Raw genomic sequence first — 24,207 nt, 5'->3', positions numbered from 1 at the left:
TACAGTGTGACTTACCCAAAGGGCTTCCCATCTGAGTAGTCCATCATTGCAACTTTGAGTTTGTGAAAGGCAGTCTGTGGCTTGGGTGGAATTTACAGCAAGTCAGAAATTCTGGCAGCAAAGACCATGTTGTCATTCATGTCCTGACAGAAAGGCAATCTCCAGATCTCTTCTATACCACACCAGATCAAACCCTTATCACTTGGACTGTAAAGAATGCAAGGAAAGATTTGGATGGTCCTTGGCACAAGATAGCACTGAGCAAGAAAGAAAATAATGCAAAATTATTTCTTGATTGTTAGAAGGTCCATTCTATCTTTTAAAGTGAGGAGAGCAACACCTAAAGAAACGAATATATTGTGCCACGAAGCCGTCAGCTGAAGTCCTCTTTCGGTTGGTGGATCAGGCAGGTGGGTCACTGTTTCCTTCCTCCTGGTACCTGATGGTGTGTGATGCTGACTAGTTCCCCAGTGGCACTCACAAGTGGGTTATTTTTCTGAGGGTTTAACCATTTTTCACTAGTGCACCCTTTTCCATCCTTGTGTAATCTCTTCAGGAATGTCTTCTTTTCATTACAGTCAGTATCCTTTTATTTTTCTTTTGGCGGGACTTTTGTTTTGGTTTTATTGTTTGTTTGTTTTGTTTTTTAAGTCTGCCAGAAGCAGTCACTTTTACTGAGAATTTTTAATAATCTTTGGGCAGATTCTCCACCTCCTGCCCCCCTCCCCCCACCTTTATTGATCTTATAGAAATTGGGAAAAAAATTCCTGATTTTTACTAGAATAATTGAGCTTTTAATTGTGGGAAACTTGGGGTTTTTTTGTTTTGGATTTTTTTTTCTTTCTTAAAAGAGTTACCCCTCTTAGGAGCTCTTTACAACTTGTCAGTGTTTTTCTCGCAAAGGGAATTAAGTATTATTTACCCAGCTCCTCCCTCTAGTGGTAGGCAAGTTTTCATGCCTGTGTGCCTTACCATCGACAGGTCACACAATCCTGTGTGCTGGTGGCAACCTTTCTGTCTGTAAATGCAATGCTGTGGTTACTAACTAAGCCTGCTATTTGTGAAAGAGTTTACTGTATTAATTTTAACATTTTTTTGTGGATCCTAATGGAGGAAATTAAGAGGGAAAGAAAGCAGTTGGAAGAAAATTAGGTACTGTACTTTGAATTAAAGGAGTGCTGTTCCTCATAAAGCTGCAGACAGTGACTGTTCGACCTAAAAATTTCAGTTGAAAAAGAAAATTATTTTATTGTTGAAATCAGTAGAGATTAGAAGACTCTGCAGTTTCTCCACGGGACCTGATATCTTGTTTGAGGGGGGAACCTACTGAATAAAATGTAGAGATCAGTTTAATCAGCAGAGTAGTGTCTGGGCCTGCGTGGTAGCAGAGGCTTCATCAGGCTGATGGACACGGTAGCTGCAGTGCTTGCGCGGTCACAGGCTGTGTCCAGCAGCAGAACGGGGATGGGGCTTTGGTGTGTGCGTTTGTTTTACTCACGTATTTGTTTACTAATTAGTGTCATTGTGTGTGTAGTTAAAGACAATTATTTTATGTGTCTCTGAGATAGTCTTAAAGCAACTTGAAATTCACCGTAACGCAGATAAAGCCTGCTTGGAAGGCTGCCGGAAGCTTCCCGATACAGCCAGGCTGTGCTCTCTTCCTGGCAGTGCAGGCTTCCTCTCATGATTGCTTTTCCTGGTGATCATTTAATATTAGCTTGCCAGTTCTCCCTAATTCTCAGTGATTGTCTAAGAACATGCAGCTTTTTTTATTGACTGCACAGCTGAAATGAATTTATAGACAGAAGGAGCAAGTTTTAGTCTCCACTCACTTGGTATATAAAGCAAGAACATTTGGAAACCATGATTTTTTTTGGTCAAAACGAAGAGACTGATGCTCATAATGAGTTCTGCCTGTGGAGGGGGCTTAGAAGGGGATTGGGGTTTAAGAATGGATCAGAGCTGCTGTGCCCATGAGCCAGCCTGGTGCTGCATAGGTCACCTCCTGAGGGGTGCATGGGTGCCCTGCTTGATGTGGAAATTGCAGGAGCCCAAAACATTTATGTGATTGCACTTGCAGTGCTTGCCAAGGGACAGCTCTGCTATGAGAATTTACAGCCTTTCTAATGTACTCTGAGAAGAAGCAGCTTTGCAGTTCCTCACACAGCAAAAACAAAACCAAAGCCAGAACCAAGTGCTGTTCCCAAGAGCTTCTTGCTGCAATCCCAGCTGGTTGCCTGCACTTGGCACAGACAGGGGCTGTCTCTCTCCAACTCCCTCTGCCTCCTCCCTGTCTGCACAGGCTTTGTCTTCGAAATCATCTTCCCAGATGCAGGGGAAGAAAAGGCCTTCCAGCTCTCCAGTGCTTGTTCGTCGCCAGCTTGCAGAGTCACTGAAACTCATTTGCCAGCAAATTTGCCTTTGGATGGAAATCAGAACTCAGAAAACAAATAATGCCTCCTCATTGCCAGCATGGAGAGAGTGCTGAACTTGGTGTCCTGGAAGCCCATCAAGCCAGTGTGTCAGCAGCATTCAGCAAAAGCATGGAGCCACAGGCCACCAGATAGCCTTTAAACACAATCAGCTGTTCCTGAGAAGCTTTCCATGTCCACATGGAAGTGATACTGATTTCCTTTTATAGCCCATTATTCTTTTAACACAACTATCAAGGGCAAAAATGACAGTCTGACAGAGTTATAAGTATAGCAGCCATATGCTTCAGTTTCAATATCAAAACAAGGTACCACCTTTCTCTTACCAAGTCAGCTTTGAAGCAAGTAGGGTGAGAAGCAGAGCAGCAAAGCCAGGGTGCGGGTGGTCAGCACAATTTTTTTGATTGCCTGCACACTCTGATCCCACGAAAATCTACAAATTTCTTCCCACACCTCTCCCTTCTGCCTGTGAAAAAGCACCTGGGCTCCAGAAATTTGGCCTTGTGTAGGACTTGCTTGGCTCCTCTCAGCAGAGAGGAAGCAAGGGCTGTGGTGTGTTGAGGATGGCTGCTGTGGGATTTGAGATTTTAATCACTCATTAAGAAGTCAACATACACTTACGATTCTCTATGGGGAAAAAAAAAAATTTCTCAAACTGAAGCATTCTGGTGTCACTCTGAGCAAGCTGTCATCCTAACAGCCAGATCTAAAAGTACATGGAGGAAGCTGAGAGGTGTTAATCATTGCTCTCATGGTAGGCTCTGCTCTGGTACCTGATCTCCTCTGCGCTCTGCTGTTACGTGTTGTACATGTGTGATGTGAAGATTTGTGAAGCTCAGCTGTCACGTTTGCCAAATGCTGTAGGCTGCACTAGAAATGCTGGTTTCTCAGCCATGAGTGTTACTCAGAATATAGGCTGCTGTGGGAATCACTGCTGGGGTTACTAATGGCAGCATCTTCTCCTTGCACCTCCAGGACTCTACTGAGCAACAGGGTAAAACTACAATATCTTCTGCCTCAAGGTTCACCTTGCTAGAAGGTGAAGAGAAAGTGCTCTGCTTCAGCATGGTCATTTAAAAATGCTCAACAATAATAAATTCACTTAAGATGGCAAAATGCATTTATCTGTTGTTAGCAGAGTTCTAGCTGATCCAAGAGAGTATGGAATTATCAGAGTTGTGGCACAAATGCACAATTTTAGTGGATTTCTATTTTCATATGTCTCTGATTAAATTTTTTTTTTATTTCCTTACTTTTCTTCTTCAAGCAATAGTAGTTGTTTAAGGTGAGAAAGGTCTGAAAAGGGTACATATTGGATGGAATAGCATTTGCTTTCTATTCTGTGTGCTTTAAAATCTGGCATATGTCACTACCAGACAAGCTAACATTAAATTTTAAGGAGAAAATTAGTACCTTGACAAAGAACTATACCAATTTTTCACCAAACTTTTTATCTGAATTTTTTTATCTGTAAATGCTAAATATAAAAGCATGAGGGAGGATAATGAATTTCTTTTACAAATGATATTAGATGCTTCCTTTGTGCAACTCCTTTATGTCCATGGAACCTTAGGCTAAGAACCTTTTTCTGTATGAAGATATGGAGATTGCTTAAAGTTACATAATTGCTTGAAAAATTAGATGAGGTCAGTAATATAAAATTGCTAATTTGGTTGACAAGATTGTTAATGCTGTAGCATTTTCTGTGTTATGGATACATTTCTCTTTCAAAGGGGGACAGATCTTTGCCTGTTGTAAATTCACCCTGCAGTACCGACGTGTGTCTCCTGCAGCTTAAGTGTATTATTAGAGTCTAAAGTTGAAATACACATAGCATAATGTTATTATCTTCAACAGAACCATAAAATTGTTATTACTGAAGACAGCTGGTAGTACAAATGACTTTTTTCCCTCTGGGGAGTATCTGAAAGACTTGAAACAGAGGACAGCCCACAGCAAAAGCAGAGAAGGTTGATTTTATGACTTGTCTCCTACATGAAGGTTTTATATTGCTCTTACTGTCATCTTTCCACGTTCCATTGTCTAATTTCAACCAAATGTGAGTCATCTCAGAGTAAGTAGTCAAGGTCTCACAAGCTTTGGGAAATACAAAATAATAAACTCTAACAAACGAAAACCTGAACACCAAGAGTGGCTGGGGTTAGCACTCTGTTTTGAGCAAGACAAACAGAACTCAGCCTCTCTTCCTGGCAGCAGGAGCTGGTCAGGCAGCAAATGCCATCTCTGCCCTGTCAGAGGTCTGGACCAGCTGCAGCTTGTGCCAGTTTCCCCCATGTGCCAAACTGTGAAAAGGTTGGCAGAAAATATGGAAAGAAAACAAGGGCTGAATAGTCTGTAGGGCAGATATGTAAGGATCAGAGGTGACAAAGCATAGTGAAGCAACCTTCGTTTGTTTTCCAGTGAGTCTCCCTGCTAGTGCAGCCATTGCTATCTATGGTTTCAAAATTGAGAAACAAATTTGAAAGTCCTGTGGTAGGGAAAGCCTTGGTGTGCAAGTGGTGATACCAGTGGCTCAAAGGACAGCTCTCTTCTTGCTGAGTGAACACTGAATTGGTGTTGCAGGATTTCTGTAGAATGACACCTTCCTGACCATGAGCTTTTTCTGATGACTTTCAGAAATCCATTTCTGGTTTATCTGAATTAACTTCTTTTTTCTGTCACAGAAAAAGAGAGGTTAAAACTTCCCCTGTCTTTAGATGTAGATGGATGTTTCTAGGGAAGATTTCTGTCTCACTGAATCTGGATTTAACCTTACAAGGAAATTAAACCTATCTGATAATATCACAGATATTTTCTTGTAATTTTTTTTTATTTTTGTAAAAGCCATATTTAAAAAACCCCACATTTGAATATTTGACTATAAACACAATTTTAGCCTTAGCTGGATACTAGAAGAAGGCAGTGCAGCCAAACATTGTTAACTAGACAATTACAGGAAATTTAGATAGCTTTTTAATGAGATTTTTTGATGGAGTTGTTTCTATATTATTTTCCTAATGCTTTTAAAGCTCCTTAACTACAGGGACTACATTTTCTAGAAATTTGTACAATTAGAAGTGTGTGAAAGAATGTTCTTAGTGCAAACTTCTGCTTCTGCAGACAGCACAAGGAAGTAATGTGCCAGCAGCTGCCCCCTCTGCAGAAACTTGCTGATGGTTTATCCAGGGTATCGGGATATGCTTGTATATCCTGGGCACGAGGTAAGTGTACTGGAAGAGAAAAATAGGCCCATTTCACAAATCTAAATGTAGCTGAAGCCCTGACATGAAACATGAAGAACTTTTATTGGTGTAATATTATACTTGATTTTGTTCTCATTGAGCTAAAGCTGAAGTGAGTTTTCCATTTCCTTCAACAGGAACCAAGGGAGTTTTCTACCTGCAGGGAAAAAAAATACAGATTTATTGGGTTTGAATGTCCAGCATTTGGTATTGGCAGGCTACAGAGGTCACTTCTGACCAGCAATTCCAGCTGGCTCCAAGGCAGAGCCCATCAGTGGCAGCAGTAGCACCTCTGGGACAATAACACAGTTAAGAAAGGGGAAAAAACATTAACTGGGCAACTGCAACCAGAGAAGAGAGGAGTGAAAATTTGTGAGAGCAAGAACTCTTCAGGCACCAAAGTCACTGAAGAAGAAGGGGGAGGAGATGCAGCAAGCACTGGAGCAGAGATTCCCCTCCAGCCCATGGTGAAGAAAATGAGATCTAGGGAAATGAGACCATGGGGCTCAGGAAGGGTTAAGCTCATAAGTTCAGAAAGGGTTAAGCTCGAGAGGCTATTTCATTCACTGCTTTGGCTGCCAGACCTGTTGCCTGGGAAATGATAGCTGAGATACTGCATATTTTAGATCTATCATCCAGCTTGAGTTGTTTCCCTGATGAACCATATAAATTTGAAGCTACTGGACAAAGGGAAATGGGGGTTTAATCCTTTTAACTGCTAGAACACACCTCTCTGTTCTGGTCTTCTTAGCATCTCTCTCCTCAGTAAGACTATCAAGGGAATGTGGAAGATGGAAACAACAACCATTCCAGAACTTTCTCCTTGGGGATGCAAGGGAAACCAAGGCACTTGTCTGTAAGTGACATGAGACTGAGTTATGAGCATCAGGAGCCATGAGCAGGAAGGATCAGCCAGTCCAGGAAGGTACAGGAGGACATGGGTTTTCTTTGATGAGTGCAGAGCTTTTAAAACTGCTTTAATATGGCAGCTGGGGATTTTTCAGAGGGTTTTTTTTTTGAATGTATCTTATCTGTACTTTTTTTTTTTTTTTTTGAAGGTATCTCACTAATCTAGAGATTTTTGTTTCTGGATCAAGCAGAAGTCAGAGAAGAAACTAAGAAAAGCGTAGTCTGCCCTGAGCCACCAGCACTGAATGACATTTATTTCACTATCTTCACCTCAGCTCAGCAATCCTGCAATTCCTTCCACTCTGGAGGCAAAAGTTACAAATGATTGAAACTGACTGATGTGATGGTTGGCTGAAGAAAATAAGATGAGAGCAATATATATTTATACTTTAATAGCTGTCCTAACATCTCAATTTTCCCCAACTTAGTGAAGAAAAGTTCAGCCCATGGACTGGCCTCTGTCTGAATGCGCAATGGGTGGATCAAAGAGAGACTGTGAGCTTTCTTCTGAGTCCTAGTCCTGTAAACACTAAATTGTTCATACCACAGCTCTTATGGCTAGTCACACATAAAGATTTGCTGAGCTGACGATTTCAGAGCCTGACGTTGTTCAGAGTTTTTTGTAATGCCTTCTCTTTTTAAATCTGTTCTTTGTGGTGGCAGATAAAGTAACAGCTAGGATTTTTCCATTGATTTATATGAGTTTTAGTAAGTTTCAAAAAGCCTTTTAGATGGAAGAGGAATTTTATATCGATTTTAATGCAAAATGTTCTCCATGAGAATAGTTTCCATGTTGGAAAGTAAAATCTTCTAATACCAGGAAATGCCCAATTCAAGACTGATTGTATTTATTATACCACAGCATTGCTTCAGTAAATCTTACAAAGCATACAAGAGACAATGCTGTCTTAGGCACAGCTTTTGTCCATTGTTGACTTCAGTGTTTGGCTCTAGGTGTTCTTATTTAATGATATCTGAGCTGCTGTTAGAAAAAAAATCCTTTGTTTTCCTACCTAAGAGCTTTTATCAGGCAGCTATTACTGGAGTGTCTTCTCTATTTTCTGATGAGTTAGTTTTATTTGACAGTACCTTGTATGACTAAGGAGTATTTTTATCTCTCCTTCAATGCTGTGAAACTGAGGAAAAAAGAACCAAGTTTGGAGTGGGGAGAGGAGACCCTACTACGATATTAAGAAACAGGTCAAAGCCCCTGAAAATTTATGTTCCAGCATATTTAGCTGCTCACTAAGGCCTTGGTATTAGTTATCTGCTCATAATCACACAGAGAAGGACATGTTTTCTGGGACATCTTTTGAAATAAACACAAAGGAGAGATTTTGTATGAGCTATCCACTGGGTGGCAGAAGTAGATCAGAAAAAAACATACTCAGGAGGGACATACAAGTCTAGCCACTAAACTATTTTGTAGCAGCACTATATCAATCTGACACGTGAGCTGGATGTATTTGAGAATAACATCTTATGAGATATATATTAGATAGAGGGTTTTTTTACTCTTTTCCCCTTTCTATATGTAAGAAGAAGTAGACTTCTGGACGTGCACATTCTCATCCCTTCTTTCTTTTTTCCTCGCCAACTACAGGGAGAGCATTTTCAGAGCAAAAGAGGGCCTGGACTGCCCTGCCTTCTCATCCTTTTCTTTCCACCCCTTTTGATGGAAGATGTTGAGGCCTCAGCTCTGTTCTGCTCTGCTGTTCTGCTCCCTCCCCGAGCAGAACATGCTGCTTTGGAAAAATTACAGAGGGAGGCGTCTTAAACTTCGTCTACTCCAGTGTTGCCATAGCTAAAAGCAATTGTTAGTATTGATACAATGAAGATGCTTGCAAAGGTATGTGTCCCCAGGTGATCCAGGTCCTTGAGCTGATCGCTTTTACAAGTAGCTGTCCCTCTGTCTTGCCTGGGTTTGTAACTCAAGCCAGATTTGCCAGTTTAAGAGAGGAGTTGAACTCGTTGTAAAATAGTGGGCAACTAGTTGTTAAGAGATGCAGAGGGAAGCTGATAAATTTAATAGTGATTAACAATCCCCACTCCACTATGGTTAGTAACTGACAAGGTTGAAGTGAGCACAGTGAAAATGGAGGCAAAGGGGCAGGAGTTATGGACCAGTTGACTTGGAAAGCAACAATGAATCAAGAGGTAAGCTTTATCCTTGAAAATTTTTGTAATAAAAATAAATTTAAAACACAGAGTCCATGTTCCTGTCACATGTAATTGTTAGAAGCAAAGCTCACACTGTGATCCAGCACACTTCCCGTGGGTGTGTGCACGCCCCGTTGAGATAACTGAACATCCTTCGTCTGTCCACTGTAAAGCCCCAAAATCCTAAGTGACCTAAGAGATCCTGAATATAATATTTTATAAGAATATAATATAACAGTTTGTAAGAATATAATGGTTTGGTTCACCTCCTGTTTCGTTTTTCTGTTTTGTGGTTTGTGTCTTTTTTTTTTTTTTTAATGCGTTCTCTACAACGTCTGTGAGAAGGAAATATAACTAGTGTTGTCACCGTTTAGGATGTTTTTACAGAGAATTTGGCCTTGTCACCAGAATTTGTCTTTTACATCTGCCTGTTTCACTGCCCTCCAAACACTCCTGCTTCAAAACTCACTCTGTTCCCCCTTCTCTGCTCTTTGTGGAATTCCTGCTTTCTTGCCCTGCCAGGGCAGAAGAATGATGCAGTAACCAGCATGGTTAGTCTCTGTGAATACTTTTTCCCTATTAAATTCAGTGCTCAAGATCGTCTTTATTATGTGTTTTATTATAGTGAGGCTGTGAGGACTGTGGTTCCTAGAAAGACGTGCTGCCTGGCAGGTGGGCAGAGCACATGGGGTTGAGCTCAGCATCTGGAGGATTTTGTCTAACTTCGTGTAGGGCCATTGACCTGGAATGCTTTCAATTTACAAGGGTAGTTCCCAATAGCGGATTTCTAGCATTCTTTCTTTAGAGGACCATGAATGCCAAGTTGTAATAACTAAAATGAGGTCAGCTATGTCAGGCCCAAGTACACTTGACAGCACACTTTGCAGTCTCTGGAATGAATTGGATGAAAGAAACCGTTGAATCTTGTTCTGGCATGACCTATTCCCTTTTCTTAAAGTAATTATGGCAGTATTATTCCACTTTTAACTCTGCCATTATATGTACACAACCCTATGACAGTTTACATGCTTTTTCTGACCCACATGGTATAGATTTTTAGATAAAACTGCTTATAGCTATATTTTGTCTAATCTTTGAGTAAAAATATGAAGATATGGAACCATTGAACATGCATAGTTAACTACACAAAATTCTGTATTCTACACAAATCTTATACACAACTTGTTTTATCTGTATTTGAAAATCAATAGTTTCTAAATAAAAGTTAGCATTCTGTAAACAGGTTTGATACTAATGAACAACGTGTTCGCTATGTTGATTTTTTTCACCAAATAGCAACAATCCTGGTACACAGCAGCAAGAGTGGTGGGGGGAAAAAGGAAGTTTTCCTATAGTCCATATATTTTTATTCCAGGTGAAAAGTAAGAAAGTTAGTCTGTGGGCACACTCACTGAAGAATTGCCCATTATTCAGGTCCAAATTTACTGTAAGGAACAAATTCTTCCAGCTAGGCTCAGTTCTCGGAGTTGTGGCATGGTGAAATCACAGTACTATTAAAAAAAAAATCATCTAAATATTTCCTGGATATCACTTAAAAAATGCCAAGTTTTGAAATCTGAATGAACATTGGAATATTATTAAAACATCTCAGAAAACTAACCCTAATCAGGCCTTTTCAATATTTAATTTTGATGATGTGTAAAATGCTCAGCATAAAATTTGCTTGGAGAAAAAGGAGCATACCAATTTCACAGTCTTAAAAACAAAGAAAAAAGCCCCTGAATACAATAAACATACAAGAAGAGAGTGCTGGTACTGTGGTTTGGTTGGCTTGTGGTTTTTTTTTTTTAGTTCCAAACATATAGCTAAGATTACTTGGAATTCCCTACTGTATTTAAATAACACATGGTCAAATATGTTTTATTTTACCCTTGCATTCTGTAGCAAGGAAAATTAAATCTAAGACACTCTACACTAAGCTACTGGGATGGAAATAGTTTTTATTCATGGAACACATAGGATAATCTTTGTTATTCTTAGTACTATTTTTCTTTTTTTCTCATGTTACTATTTAGAGAAAGAGAAGAAACTTAAGGCAAAGTTTAGCTAAACATAAATTGTCATTAATTTATACAAAAATTGAACCAAGTACTCCTGGGCTATTGCTATCAGCCCAGGAGACATTATGGTCTTAGGGACATTGTATGATGCTGTCATGAGCTTTGAACATGCAGTGGCTTACAAAACTGCTTCTAGTAACTTGAGTGTATACATTTTCCAAGGAAACAGTCCAGATTTTCCGAATAAAAGATGCTGAGTGGAAGGACATACTGGAATTGAAGAAAAAAAGCCAGGGTGTGGGAAATGTTAACTCACAGAGCAGTTGAGTAATGCCAGCTGGTCCCTGTTCCATTCCCCACTGACCTTTCTGTAAATGAACCCTGGGCTGACTCACCCTGCAGTCCCACCTCCACACCTTGTCTGCCCTCCCTCCCCTTGGGGCAGCTGAGAGCTTGCAATGGCAGTCACCTTCATTTGGCTCATTCATAACAGCAATTTGGTGTTTGGACTTGGGGTTTTTTTTGGCTCCTATGCATAACATCACTTTCTTTTCCTTGGGTTAAGGTAGAATTTAGCATAATGTGATGTAAAATTGCACCCTTTCAAAAAAGAAGCTAATTTTTGCTTTTGTTTTTCTGTAAAGTTCACCTTAACACCTTTTTTTAAAGGTTCTTCAACTGAGTATTGTCTTCTCAACTGCCATCCTTTTAATTATTTGCTCACAACTTAGAGGGTTTTGATGCCAGTTTAATATGGTACATGTATTACCAAGGAAAACCAGCTCAGTATCATACAACACGTGATCTACTGTCTTTTTCTCCCATGTCAAAGGGCAATGAACAGTGATGATTGCAAGAATATTATCTATTTATCTTGAAAGAAAGTATTAGTCTTGCTTCATTTCCTAGGTTTCCAGAAATCAAGTTCCCAAAGACACTGGGATCAGATTTTATGTTAGAGACACAATTTTATTGCACCAGTTTATTGCAGAACCTTGTGTAATAACAGGATGGACTTGATTATACTTTGAGCAGTAGCACTTGAAACGACAGAACTGGAAAGAAAATTCATGCCTGTTTTCTGAACCACTCAGGATCCAGCAGACTTGAAAAGGAGTCAGAAAATCATTGAGCCATCTCAGTGAGCCATTGGGGAGCAAGGCAAGCCTTGCGTCATAGAGGCATCATGCCATTTCCGGAGTCTATAGCTCCTCAAATGCAATTCCATTTCATGTCCTCTTTTCTGATTTTTTTTCCCTATCTTCCCCTCATGTTTTCCTTGTTTTTCTGGCTCTATGGTCATATTTTAGCTCTTGAAAGGGAAGGGGGAATAATCCATTTACTTAGTGGGAATTTGTATGTGTTAGGCAGACTGAAAGGGAAAAATTGTTATTTCTGGAGGTGCCAGAAGACTGATATCCTGGAGCTTTTCCAGGTATCTCTGTTAAAAACACCCACTGAATCTTAGGCTTGCCTTGAGCATTTCTGATTAACTTAAATTCATAGCATCCTTTCACAAAAATCCCCATTATCTGTTTTTTGTGATATTGTTATTCCCCTGTTTCTTGTACTTTGACAGCTGTCTTTATTAAATCAAGTGAATGGTTGACAGATTGTTAAGAGTAGACATATTCTATAAAATGAACTTCCAGTGCCTGTTTCTTGGAGTTAGGAAGAGGAGTCTAATAAAAACTGTGTGCTTAAATATGTAGTATTAGAATAGTGGACTAAGAATAAAAAGCCTATGTTTCTGTTATAAAATCTGTTATAAAAACAATGCAAGCCTTGAATAATCCCAGCACTCTTATCTATTGTAGTCAAGATCATGAATTGTATTTTATTTGCTGTAAATTTATAGGAGTATATGAATTTTCAGTAGAAAGTAAATATATAATATTTTAATTGTATAGCTTGTAGAATAATATGGGAGTACTTTTCACAAACTTCTATTATAATTTAGTAATTATAAGCTTTTATATGGAAGGCTAGAATATGAACCAGGCAGTGTACTTAAGTAGCAACTTAATGCTGCTTGCTTAACATTGTTTTCTCATTTGCTCGCAACTTACAGGTTTTTGAAAAATAACTGAACAAAGGCAAAACCAGGAAAATAGTATACACAGAGGAGGAGGGATCTCTTCAAAAAAAACCCCCAAATGATGGAGAGGGAGGAAAGAAAGTGGAAGATGAACTTTTGTTTAAATATTGCTGATAGGAAAAAAAATTCCCCTTTTTGAAATCCTAGCCCTAAGGAAACCTATTTCAGTTCTGTCACTGATTCTCATCCATGTAAATTCTATCTCTACATCAAGAATAAATTTCTAGTATTGACTAGGCTATAGCACAGGTGCAATATTTTGTGATGTCTGAGTTTGCCTTAACTTACTTTGGCTTCTGTATCTTTAATGTCAGTGGTACATAGGTAATGATAAAAACTGAAATGTTATGAATTATTAATTAACATGAGAAAAATGTTGCTCTTGAAGTGCAAACAAAGATTACTTGGTTGATATTTGCAAAGGAACATGGAAACTGTTTCATTTAAAATTAGGAAACTGAAAAATTTGGTCTTAATCTGGGAAACTGAAAAAATATTAAAGATGATCTTCTTTGAAGTCAAAAGTGAATAACATAATAGTGGGAATAATAAAAAATACAAAAAAAATAAGTGTAAGAAGACAATATTTTTAAAATATTGGTAAATAAAAAGTTGATAAGGTATTGCCTGGGTAAAATGGGAATTCTTTATTGCTGGGCACCTTTAAGAGTAAATTAGGGAAACAGGTGGAAGAAATGATTTAGGATGGGGATTATGACTTCATGATATTTTTTCCCCTTACTTATGATTCATTGACTTCCATGTCCTCAGCTTACCTTAAGCTATCATTTTTTAGGTATTAACAGTAGTGGCTGACTTCTTAATTGACTTTCAGTATCTCTTTTAATAATTAGCAGAAATTTGTTTTTCAAACTGATTTTTTTTTTCAGATACATTTGGGAATCTCTGTAGAGTGCATCTGACATGTATCATCGGACACATGCGGCTACGCTCATCTGCTCATTCGGGTGCAGCATTTGATTATAGGCTTAGCCTGTGGTTGGACTCAGACTGATGGGATCTAGCTTAAAATTGTTTGAATGTTTCCACTTGCTTTCTGGACTTTAGAGGAGACAGAGTACAGCTGCTCAGGTAGCATATCTGATTTGGTCATCTGAAAGCTTTCTCCAGTGTTCCTGAAAATCCACTTTACAAAGTGTCATTCTTAGAAGTCATCCCGAGTTTGGGATGAAGTTACTCTCACTAGACCTGCAGCTGAATCTATATAACTAAACACTTTTCACTTTCCATCGTTGTAGTGTTAATTGGACGCATATTTAGGCATCTTGTGAATTCACAAACATCCTAGCAGTCACTCTGGATTCTGTGCTCCATGTATCTGGTAGTTCTCGATTCAGTAAGTAAATTTATGACAAAAATGGAGGATCTCCATAATAAATAAATGAACTTTTGAAGTTCTCTAAGTTTTGGTTTTCAACAGTTTTTGTTCTGTGTCTGTTGAGGTTGTCAATTTTGTTTTCAAAGAACAAACTTACTAGAAAACTTTGACTTATCAGAGGTATATGGAAAGTAGATGGAATGAGTCAGACATGGCATAATTTAGAAGTCATTCCCTTCTTCGGGATTAATCTTTTGACTATTTCTCAGCCTAGAAAAGTGGTTTGTACTTTCTGCTCTATAAAAAAGTTGTATGAAATTGCTCTAGAAGTCACTCTGCCCTCTCCACATATATAGGAACTGTCCATTATTTTACTCTCCCCGTTTTAGGACACAAGGCTCCAGCCCCCATCACTGACTTTTTGTTTGAGGAAAATTGTGTGATCCTTTGTAAATGAGCATTATTTCTCACAAATTTAAACCCTGGCTCTTAAAAAGATTTGGAGTACTTTCCACTTCTACCAGATGTTCCACCCATGTTTTATGGGAACAGATGAAGTCATTTAAGGATGTGAGGATGTTTTTTGATCCTTGGAACTTGGGTTATACTCTTCACAAACATCTGAAATGTCCCTGGTGCATTCAAGAGTCTAAATGGAATTCTGTACCACTGAAGCAATCCACAGGTTATCATAACAGATGCTTTTATTTCCCCTTCCATCCCTCTGTGATAATTCAACTTGAAGGATAACCATATATTCAGTAAGTTAAAACTGTGAATATATTCTGTTCCTTATCTTTTTTTTTCCGAAGTACCTCTTGTATAATAAGGGGGATGATCTTGATCTTTTTGTGAATGAAGACTTCTGTAATCAGAAGTCTTTATGCACCTTCATGTCCCTATTAGAGGTTTGATACAGTTATAAGTGTGGAAGATGGTGGGGATCGCTGCTTCAAGCCATCCTCTAACGTGAAATAGAATTTCTTTTTAATTACTATGTGATACGCTAGAAGATCCAATGGGAGAGGGGCTGCTTTGTTCCAGCAATATGCCATAAGTTACACTTTACTGCTGCTCCTCTTCATATATGCCCACCTCTTCATTATACTTGGAGGAGACAAGATACAAAGTAATTGCTCTATTAATTTCCTTTCACTGTTTTCTCTGGACATTTCTATTGAGTTGGTTCTTGGACTTCTTTTTTGATTCTTGTGCTGCTTTTGGACTCTGTCTTTTTTAGAAGCTCTGAACTACCAACCCTGTTGCACACTGTCCCCATGATGCCTTTTTCTTCACTTACTTCTGGTCATTCCTTTCCCTTGGAGCTCAATCCTTCATCAAGCTGAACTCTAAATTCTGCAAAAGAGCTGTCCCAGTTTCAAAGAGTGGCTCATAGTCTTATAGATGTACATGCATCTTGGTTTATTATCTTTCCAACTCTATTTAATGAGCCCTTGCTCAGAATGAGGGCAATGACAGAATGTTCTGTCACCCCGCATGCAAGGCCATTGCTTCAGAAGGTAACACTTCTTCCTACTGACATTGAACTCGAGTATTATCCTGAAACCCCTTAACTCTATTAGAGTCCTGAGGATTCCCATGACTTGGATCAAATCCATTACCAAAACACCTTGATTAGAAACCTTAATACGATAACAGCGCAAAACAATTTACTGTGAAATAAAGCACAAAAAGTAGGCTGTACTTCTCTTCTTGTCTGCAGTGGCAGAGGATTAGTATTAGGTACAATTTCTTCAACTCAACCACCTGACCACTTCCTTTGTGTGGGTCAGTAACCAGTTCAACAGCTCTGCCACTTCCAAGCCATGGATGCCTGGAGAGAAGTGCTACAGAAAACCCAGGAGCTCTGGGGTTGACCAGTTGCTTCTAAAAACTGCTGCCAGCTCTCCAATAATCCTGGAATTTCTTTTCCTGTAAGGTGGCAATCCTCAGCATAGGTTGTTCTACTGTCTGATGCCTCTGAAGTCTACTGCATCTCTACCACATGGGTTGGAGCTAGCTAAGAAACATATTTTCTCACTTCTGCACCCTGCAGTACTTCAGTGCTTTTTGATTACCTTGACAGTTTTGCATCTGGAACAAAAAATTGCTTCCATGAAATTTCCATGCAGTTTCTGCTCATTACTTGCTACTCTGGATCATTGTTTTTGTACTGTGTTCTCTTTTTTCATCAGGAACCATTTACAAAATGATTTTTTACTTAGGCTTCAGAGTTCATCTCTGGAGCAGACTCTTACAGGAATTGCCCAATCAGCTGCTGCCTTCCTGAGCATCCAGTCTTCTGCTGGCAGTAACAATGGCAAACCAGGCAATCATTAAAGTTACAGCCTTTCCTACTGAGAATCATCTATTAATGAAGAGCAAAAAGGTATTTAAACACAATTCTAATAAACATTACTATCTAAAGGCTGTTTATTGTTTCAGTTCTTCTTGAATGTGCTAGATCAGAAACCCCAGGCTTTCGTCTTGTTCCTATTATATCCAAAGCAACAACAATGAAATCACTGCTAAAATGAAGTACTTCTCCATAGAGGTGCTTCCCAGAATGATTATTACATAATTTACAAGGTCAAAATCAGATTTTTGGAGCTGCATGTTATCAAGCTGTTGTAAGATAATGATCTCATCACAGAAAATGTCTTGAGTGTTAGCCAGTGCAAATACATTTAAAATAATTTTTGCCTACAGCACTTCTAAATTCAATTCTGAGCTGATCAATACAAATTATATTAGTTCACAAGAGAAGAAAATAATTTATGATGTGGTTTACAAAATGCCTCAGTTACAGGACAGTTGTTGAATTAGCAAATTCCCACACAGTGCACGAGAGTACTACAGTCTGCTACACGTAGTCTTTTATCCGTGATTAATCCTACTTTCATACTTTTCTTCTTTTTTTTTTTCTCATGGCAAATGAGAGTGACTTTATCCAGGATAGCTTTTTGTACAATCCAACTAAATGAAAAATTATACAGTGGGAACAGATTCTGTATCTTGAGTTATACTCAGTGTGGTACCATGAAAATCACAGAATGGTTTGAATCGGAAGGGACCTTAAAGACCATCTAGTTCCAACCCTCCTGCCATGGACAGGGACACCTTCCATCAGACTGGGTCACTCAAAGCTCCATCCAACCTGGCCTGGAACCCTTCCAGGAATGGGGCATCCACAACTTCTCTGGACAACTCTAGTTCCAGTGCCTCACTATCCTCACACTGAAGTATTTCTTCCTATTATCTGATCTATATCTAATCTAGTATCTAGCTTGCCCTCTATCAGTTTAAGGTCTAAAAAAAGGTCTAAAGGTGTAGAAGTGCCTATTGAACTAATATAGCACTATGCAGTGAAAAACTTTTTTGAATGGATAGAAATCTGTAATATTTCTGTAAAATCTTACAAGTCGAAGAACTGTCCATTTTCCAAGTTTAGAAAATTCTGTGCATTTTAAATACTCTTGTCTTCTGTGTAAATGATTAGTAACTGAAAATCGAATGCACTACCCCTCTTGTAAAGACCTATTTCATCCATGAGAGCTATTGACATTGTGTAATTTCATTCCAGATTTGTATTATTAATGATGTATAAAGACCTAGTTTAAATGTTCACGGAGAAGTTTCTGCTCAGTGATTACATAAAGAGACCGAGTTCCTAAAGTGGACAGGCAGTTTAAGGGTTCGTATCACTGTCCTGGAGTGCCTACATTAGCACCATTAACCTATAAAGAGCTGTCACTTAAACTGTGGAAATACAGCTTTTCAATCATGCTTTTTTTAAGCAACGGCTTAAATAACAGGGATTGTGGAAACTTCTGTTTTGCAAATCCTAGGCTCCAGCTACTATTTTCCAGTTGTTTCTTCTCATGCATTAGCTCTAGTTTCTCTTTTACCAGCCCCAGTCCCTGCTCACCGTAACAATGCAGAATTCATTTCAGAATCTTGACTAGGCCTCTATGGTAAACCAAAGTGTATTTATTGGAGAAGTGATGGAAAATACAGAAACATTGGTTTGCCATAAGGTCGTTAAATTTCTGTCCCTTAAAATACAACCTGTTCCTGCAGAGATGGTTTAAGAATGTGATGTGGTTGCTGACAGCATAATTAAGTAAATGTCTTGCATTGCTAGTTTTCTAAAGCATAACTTCTAAGTAGTGTGATTACTACAGAATCTGTGTTTATTAGCATTTCCTACTGAGGTGGTGCATCTCTCCCCCTTCTTGTGCTGGTACTTCTATATTAAATCTAGTTTTGCTGATTCCTTTGCCAGTGATTGTTTAAGCGACCTTAAAACACTCATTTGTGACACCTTTGTAAAGCTCAACGTTGTCTAGAATGCAACCTCACTGGGGTGTGAGGTCACACCCTGGTGTCCTAAACATAACCTAATCTCTTACAGGATTTTGCCATTCACAGCCAAACATATGATTACCAGAACCATAAGTACACTTTGGGACATAGTACACTCTGGGACATCTGCTGAGGTGTAAAGAAGTATTGCTATTTACCAGAGTGGGGTTGATCCAGTGAGGTTGATGAGAATTATCTATCATAACACAGGTGTAAATCGAGCTGGTTCAGCATCTACATTTATCTCCGAGCTTACTGATTCCTGGCTGACTTCTTACTATTTAGTGGCTCATTGTAGGGGTGAATAAAAGTAATAATAGGCACAGAATTTCACTGAGACTTCAGGCTAGACAAACCTGAGAACTAGAATGATGTTTTGAAGCTAGCAAAAAATATTCTTAATCTTGAAGCACAGAATATTCTGAGTTGGAAGGAATCCACACAGGTTATCAAGTCCCACTCTTAAGCAAATCCCATCCTGGGACTGAACCCAAAACCTTGGCATTATTAGCACCATTCTCGTGGCAACTGAGCTAATCTCAGGGCCATAGGTAAGAAATATCAGTATAGCTGTCTGCAACACATAGAAATGTCACTATTTTGCAGGTGATCACTAGTAACAAATACAGAAGTTGGCATAACTCATTCAAATTACATGACCTGAACTCTATTGATTGGAAATTATCTAAATATGTATATAACCATTATGCAGAATGGTACATGAATTTAAAAGATGCTGGTTCATGACCAGTGCTTTATGCCCCTCCACTTCATTTGCTCCATTTGTCCTGCACTGTGTTGCAGCTGTGAGAAAAAAGGGGAATTTGTGGCTGGCTAATTGGGGCTTGGGAGAATTGACCTTCACATGGTTTCTCCAGTGCTGAGTCATGCTAGCTCCATGACTCACATCCTCAGGACAATGCCCTGCAAACACTATATCCACACCAATATGCACACCATGGAATTCTGAGTAAAGCTACTAGTGTGCCAGTTATTACAGCAGCAGGCCTATATAAATAACAAACTGTTTATTAATGTATATTTTATATTTTCCAAGCTTCTCCATTGACACAGAACAGCTATGTTCCTGTCTATTCTGTCCTTTAAAACTTCACTGAGGAAAAGAAAATGGAAAAATTAAAATTCTTCCTGAGCAAGGAAGAACAACAATGTGATGCTTGTTTCAGGAAGAAGAAAACAGAAGAATAAGTATACAGGTTTTGAAAGGTACTTTTCTTCATCCTAGTCAGTAAAACTTGAATCTTCAATATATTTAGGTAATATCAGTGTACCTCCTGAGAGTTTTCACAAGGAAACAATTTTCTGTCTACATAGCCTTGGCTAAAGCCACTTGTTTGTAAAATAACCAGAAACTTAATTTGAAACCACAGAATCCTGAGACAAAGAAAGGCATCGAGAACTTTCACAGTGTGGGAGGAGGATGACACAATTTTTGATTGCCTGAAGCTAGATAGGAATGTAGTGGAGACCTCAAAATGACTAATTTGGATGCAATTTGTGCTTAGACTTTAGATTGCCTTTTTATTCCATTTAATTTCATTTTCGCATGCCCCCACTGGACACCATACTGTTTTATACTTTACGTAAGAACATTTTTTCCCCCTCTTCAGATTCATTATTTAGGAAATAACATCAAATGCTATTGACATGTAAACAGCTAAAAAAATCACCATTTAATAATATTCTAGTAGGAAAATTTTAATGGGTGAATAAACACGATAGCAACACAATGATCTACCGGGGACTGTGTTCACATCCACTTTGTGCATGGTCTCTTCTACCATGACCAGCATAAGGGTTAACAAGACTTACACTTCTATCCCATTTTTTGGTTTAAGTCAAACAAAAGAATTTTTTTGTGAAGCCTGGGAGATCACTGGTAGATTTAAATCACGAGACCATGCTTTATTACTGCAATTTTCCAGACTTTAACTGTAGATTTGGTTAAAGGCAAAGTTTATACATATAGTGTTATAATGCTTCTAAAGTAATTCATAGGAGATAGATTGGTTAGAGTATCATCAAAGTTTGTAAATGATTCATGTCACATGAATGGTGGGAAATTTTTCATGCTATAAACAGAAATATCATTGTCATATAAACAATGGCTCAGAGGTGCTACACTGAAAAATATTGATTCTATTAGATCTAAACTCTCTTAAAATTGACATTTGCTATTATGTACTCTGTCCACTGTATAGTTATTAATATTTTTCATGAACTTTTTTAGCTAAAATAGGTATTGTCAGCTCTATGGCAGTTCATTTGCAGAATTTCATAAACATCTCTGTTCTAGAGGCTCTTCTTCTAAACTGGAAAAAAATGTACAGAAAATACACATATGGGCATGTCTTCAGACATATTATATATATATACACATATATATGAATGAATTCACTGACAGCAATCAAACTGCATCATCATAAAGTGAGATATACATTGGTTCATGGCTGAGCTGCTCAGTTTCCAAAACATATGGTCAGAGGGAGGATGGGAAACTATCAAAGATGTTCCTTTCAGATGTCCCCAAATAGTGTCTTTCTGAGATGCAATTTATAAAGAAAAAGCATCTTTTGATCCTTTGCTGAGTTTAGGAAGACAGACAACAGCAGGTTTGATTTTTAAAATTTCTGTCTTATTTGCACTTAAATAAAAGGTGAAAGCCCTTTCTGTCAAGTGCAGAGATGATTGCCTAAACTTTCTGTGTGAGTGGGCAACACAGACACTTCCTGCCTTCTTCATTCACAAAAATCTGCTGCTCTTCAGTGATCCTCAAAAGAGGCTACCTGTTAAAGCATATTGGGGCTACATTTCAGCCCAGACTTGCCTCCTGGCTGACTGAAACTTAGCAAACACAAGCTTGTACACAGGCACGGGTATCAGGCAGGTAGGAAACATCTGAGTGTGGATGAGGTCTCTTACAACAAAACAGATTAATTGGTCATGGGTACTGGTGTGCCCACAGTAAAAATAGCCCACGATGTCTTTGAAAAGCATCAAGATGACAAGCTGGCCCCAGATCCTGAAAATGGCAGTAGCAGAGGGGGTGAGGGCCTTGAGTATGAGAGCCTCTGCTTGCGACTGCTGGCATCCATAAGCCATACTGGTTTCTAATGTAGGTGTCTGTTACTCACAGAGAACTAGGGAAGCTGCACTCCCCTTTGCACCTATCAGCCTCGGAGCCATGTTAGCCAGGCATCCAGTCTGATGAAAACTAACACTTTGTGCTATTTAATTAATGTTTTTCTCCATATGTGTTCTTTCACAGAAGGGCAGGGACCGTGTGACACAGCTCCGATGTTCTTCCAGAGCTTCATCGATGTGTAGTGCCAGACAAGAGGAACATCGATCACCTAGGTACAACCTGTAAATAAATAATTAGGGAATGGCCCCAGAGGTCTTCGATATTGCATTGACTGTGCCAAGCTGGCTTGCACACCTCTTTCAAGTGTGGGGACTCTTGAAGTTTTTGTGAAGTTGGTGAGGGACACCAGCTCCTGGTTTTAGTAACACCTCCCTACATATAAAAGTTATTGTCAGCTCATTGTCTGGTCATCCAATTCCTAAAGTGTTCCCACTAGTCTGTCTCCTGGATATAGCAATCACTGAGGCCAGGACTCAAAAGTCATTCTGTCCCTTCACCTGGAAAAGCAAAGCTGAATGATGGGCAGGAGTATATCGCCAAACCACTGCAAACCACTGGCGTGCCACTCTGGTATCCAACAGCTAGCTGATCCCCGATGTAGCCCGGCGTCGGGACGCTCTTTCAGACCGGGCAAAGCCTATCCGACCCGGGACCGTGCGGGGCGGCGGGGGCGGCACTCGTGGGGCAGGGGCGCACGGGAAGCACGGCAGGGAGCAGAGGGCGGCGGCCCCGGCCGTGTCCCGCGCTGGCCCCGGGCCAGGCAGGGCCGTGCCAGGGCGCGGGGCCGGCGGGGGCGGCGCTGCCGGCGGGGCGGCTCCGCGGGGCCGGGGCTGCCGCGGCCGGGCGGGCGCGGGGCAGAGCGCGGCACAGCAGCGAGCGCAGCCGGCGGCAGGGGGGGCACCGCGGCCGCGGAGGGACGGTGAGCGGCCGCCTGCAGGTCAGCGGGGTCCCGGGGGCGCGGGGGACGGGCGGGCTGCCCGGGGGTGCATCCCTGCGGGGCCGCATCCCTGCGGGGCCGCATCCCTGCGGGGCTCCCCTCGCTGCAGGGGCAGCCGGGGACGGGGACGGGCATGGGCCAGGCACAGGCAGGTGCAGCCCTCGGGGCGGCCTCGGCCACCGCTCCGCAGCTGGGCAGCCGCCGCGGGAGCCGGACGTGGGGACCGTGAGCGCTGGGGAGCCGCGGGGCTGAGATAGGGAAACTTGTGCCTCCTTCTTAACGGGGAGCTGACGGGGGACCGTGTCACTGAGTCGGGGTTGGGTGTTTTTCTTTTTTTGCAACGTGACTGCGGTGCGTGCAGCAGATTGGACTAGCATGACATCCTCGCTTAGTTTATTGGCACGAGATGAAATAATTTATGTCCTGCTATGTCCTTCTGTGCCGTACAGAAACCTGCTTTATTCTTGCACTGTAACCAGCACCGGGTTACTGGTTAACTTCTTCAATAGTTTGTGGCATGGAAATACAAGCTTTACAAGAATAAGTAAAGTAGAAGGGTTCATAATAACTGCAGTTATACTTGTAACTGTACCTGGAAAGAAAAATTTGCTCTATGGACCACTTCTGATTATTGCTATTTAGTTGTGTAATGCTTAGATACACATGGTATTTACTGTGCTGAAAGGATCTGGTCTTCAATTTGAGGATCTAAAAGGCTGGGAAACCAGTCCACTGGTTGATTCTGAAAGTCTTCTAGCTTTCAGGCACCTGAGAAAGCCTTGTGGATCTCTAAGAGTTAGTAAACTTCCTTGGAAGTTTTCCCCAAACCTTACTGATTGTGGTGGTTATTATATATCACTCAAATATTTATTCGAATACATAATACTGAAGCACAAAATCTTTATTTGAAGAATTGTGCTAAGTAGTTTCCTTAGAAAATTTAGTTTTCAGCACGAAGACTTTGACAGGATACAACATGTTAAAGATGTGCAAAATCAAGACAAATTTCATTTGGGGGATGCATAACAGGAGTGTTGCAGATGTGTGATAGCATCTCTTGGTAGTTGTGACTTCGGGGTTTGTATCTGGTATCAGTACTATCTGGGATTCTGGAAACCAAAGTTCCAGCAGCATCTTACCAGTTTGGCAGGAGATGAGTACCAAAGGTGGTCAGAGATCTAGAAAACATAATCTATGGGAAAACAATGAAAGAGCTGGAATGTTGCGGTCTAGGGAAGCAAAAACTGATGATAGATGTGATAACAATCTTTAACTGTGTAGTTGGTTGCTGCAGAGTGTTGGGAAGCAAGCTCTTCTCTACATCCCGTGGAGGCATGACAAGAGCCAGCTTGCTGAGCTGCTGCAGGAGAGATTAGGTTAAATTGGTAGGGAAAGTCCTGTCTAATTGTACAGGTAATTGAGCATTGATTGTCGAAACAATCGCTTACCATCAATACTTAAGACAAATGTGATCCTGCCTTCCTGTTGTCAGAGATACTAAATGACCTCTCCAGATCCTTAAAGATTCCAAGGGTGGC

At 40.1% G+C, this 24,207-nt stretch overlaps 1 protein-coding gene across 2 annotated transcripts in view; it reads left to right on the top strand.

The window, feature by feature from the left end:
* The first annotated feature begins 22,591 nt into the window (after positions 1–22,591).
* Positions 22,592–24,207, top strand: part of COL21A1 (collagen type XXI alpha 1 chain) — a 96,653-nt gene continuing 95,037 nt past the window's right edge. For both annotated transcript variants that reach the window (XM_048298955.1, XM_048298956.1), the window contains exon 1: positions 22,592–22,669. The gene's annotated coding sequence lies outside the window, so the exon portion shown is untranslated. The remainder of the gene's footprint in view (positions 22,670–24,207) is intronic.

The sequence above is a fragment of the Corvus hawaiiensis genome, chromosome 3 (assembly GCF_020740725.1).
Source record: "Corvus hawaiiensis isolate bCorHaw1 chromosome 3, bCorHaw1.pri.cur, whole genome shotgun sequence".
Classification (NCBI taxonomy): domain Eukaryota; kingdom Metazoa; phylum Chordata; class Aves; order Passeriformes; family Corvidae; genus Corvus; species Corvus hawaiiensis.
The sequence above is the reverse complement of the archived record's forward strand: the minus strand, read 5'-3'. Positions and strand labels throughout refer to the sequence as shown.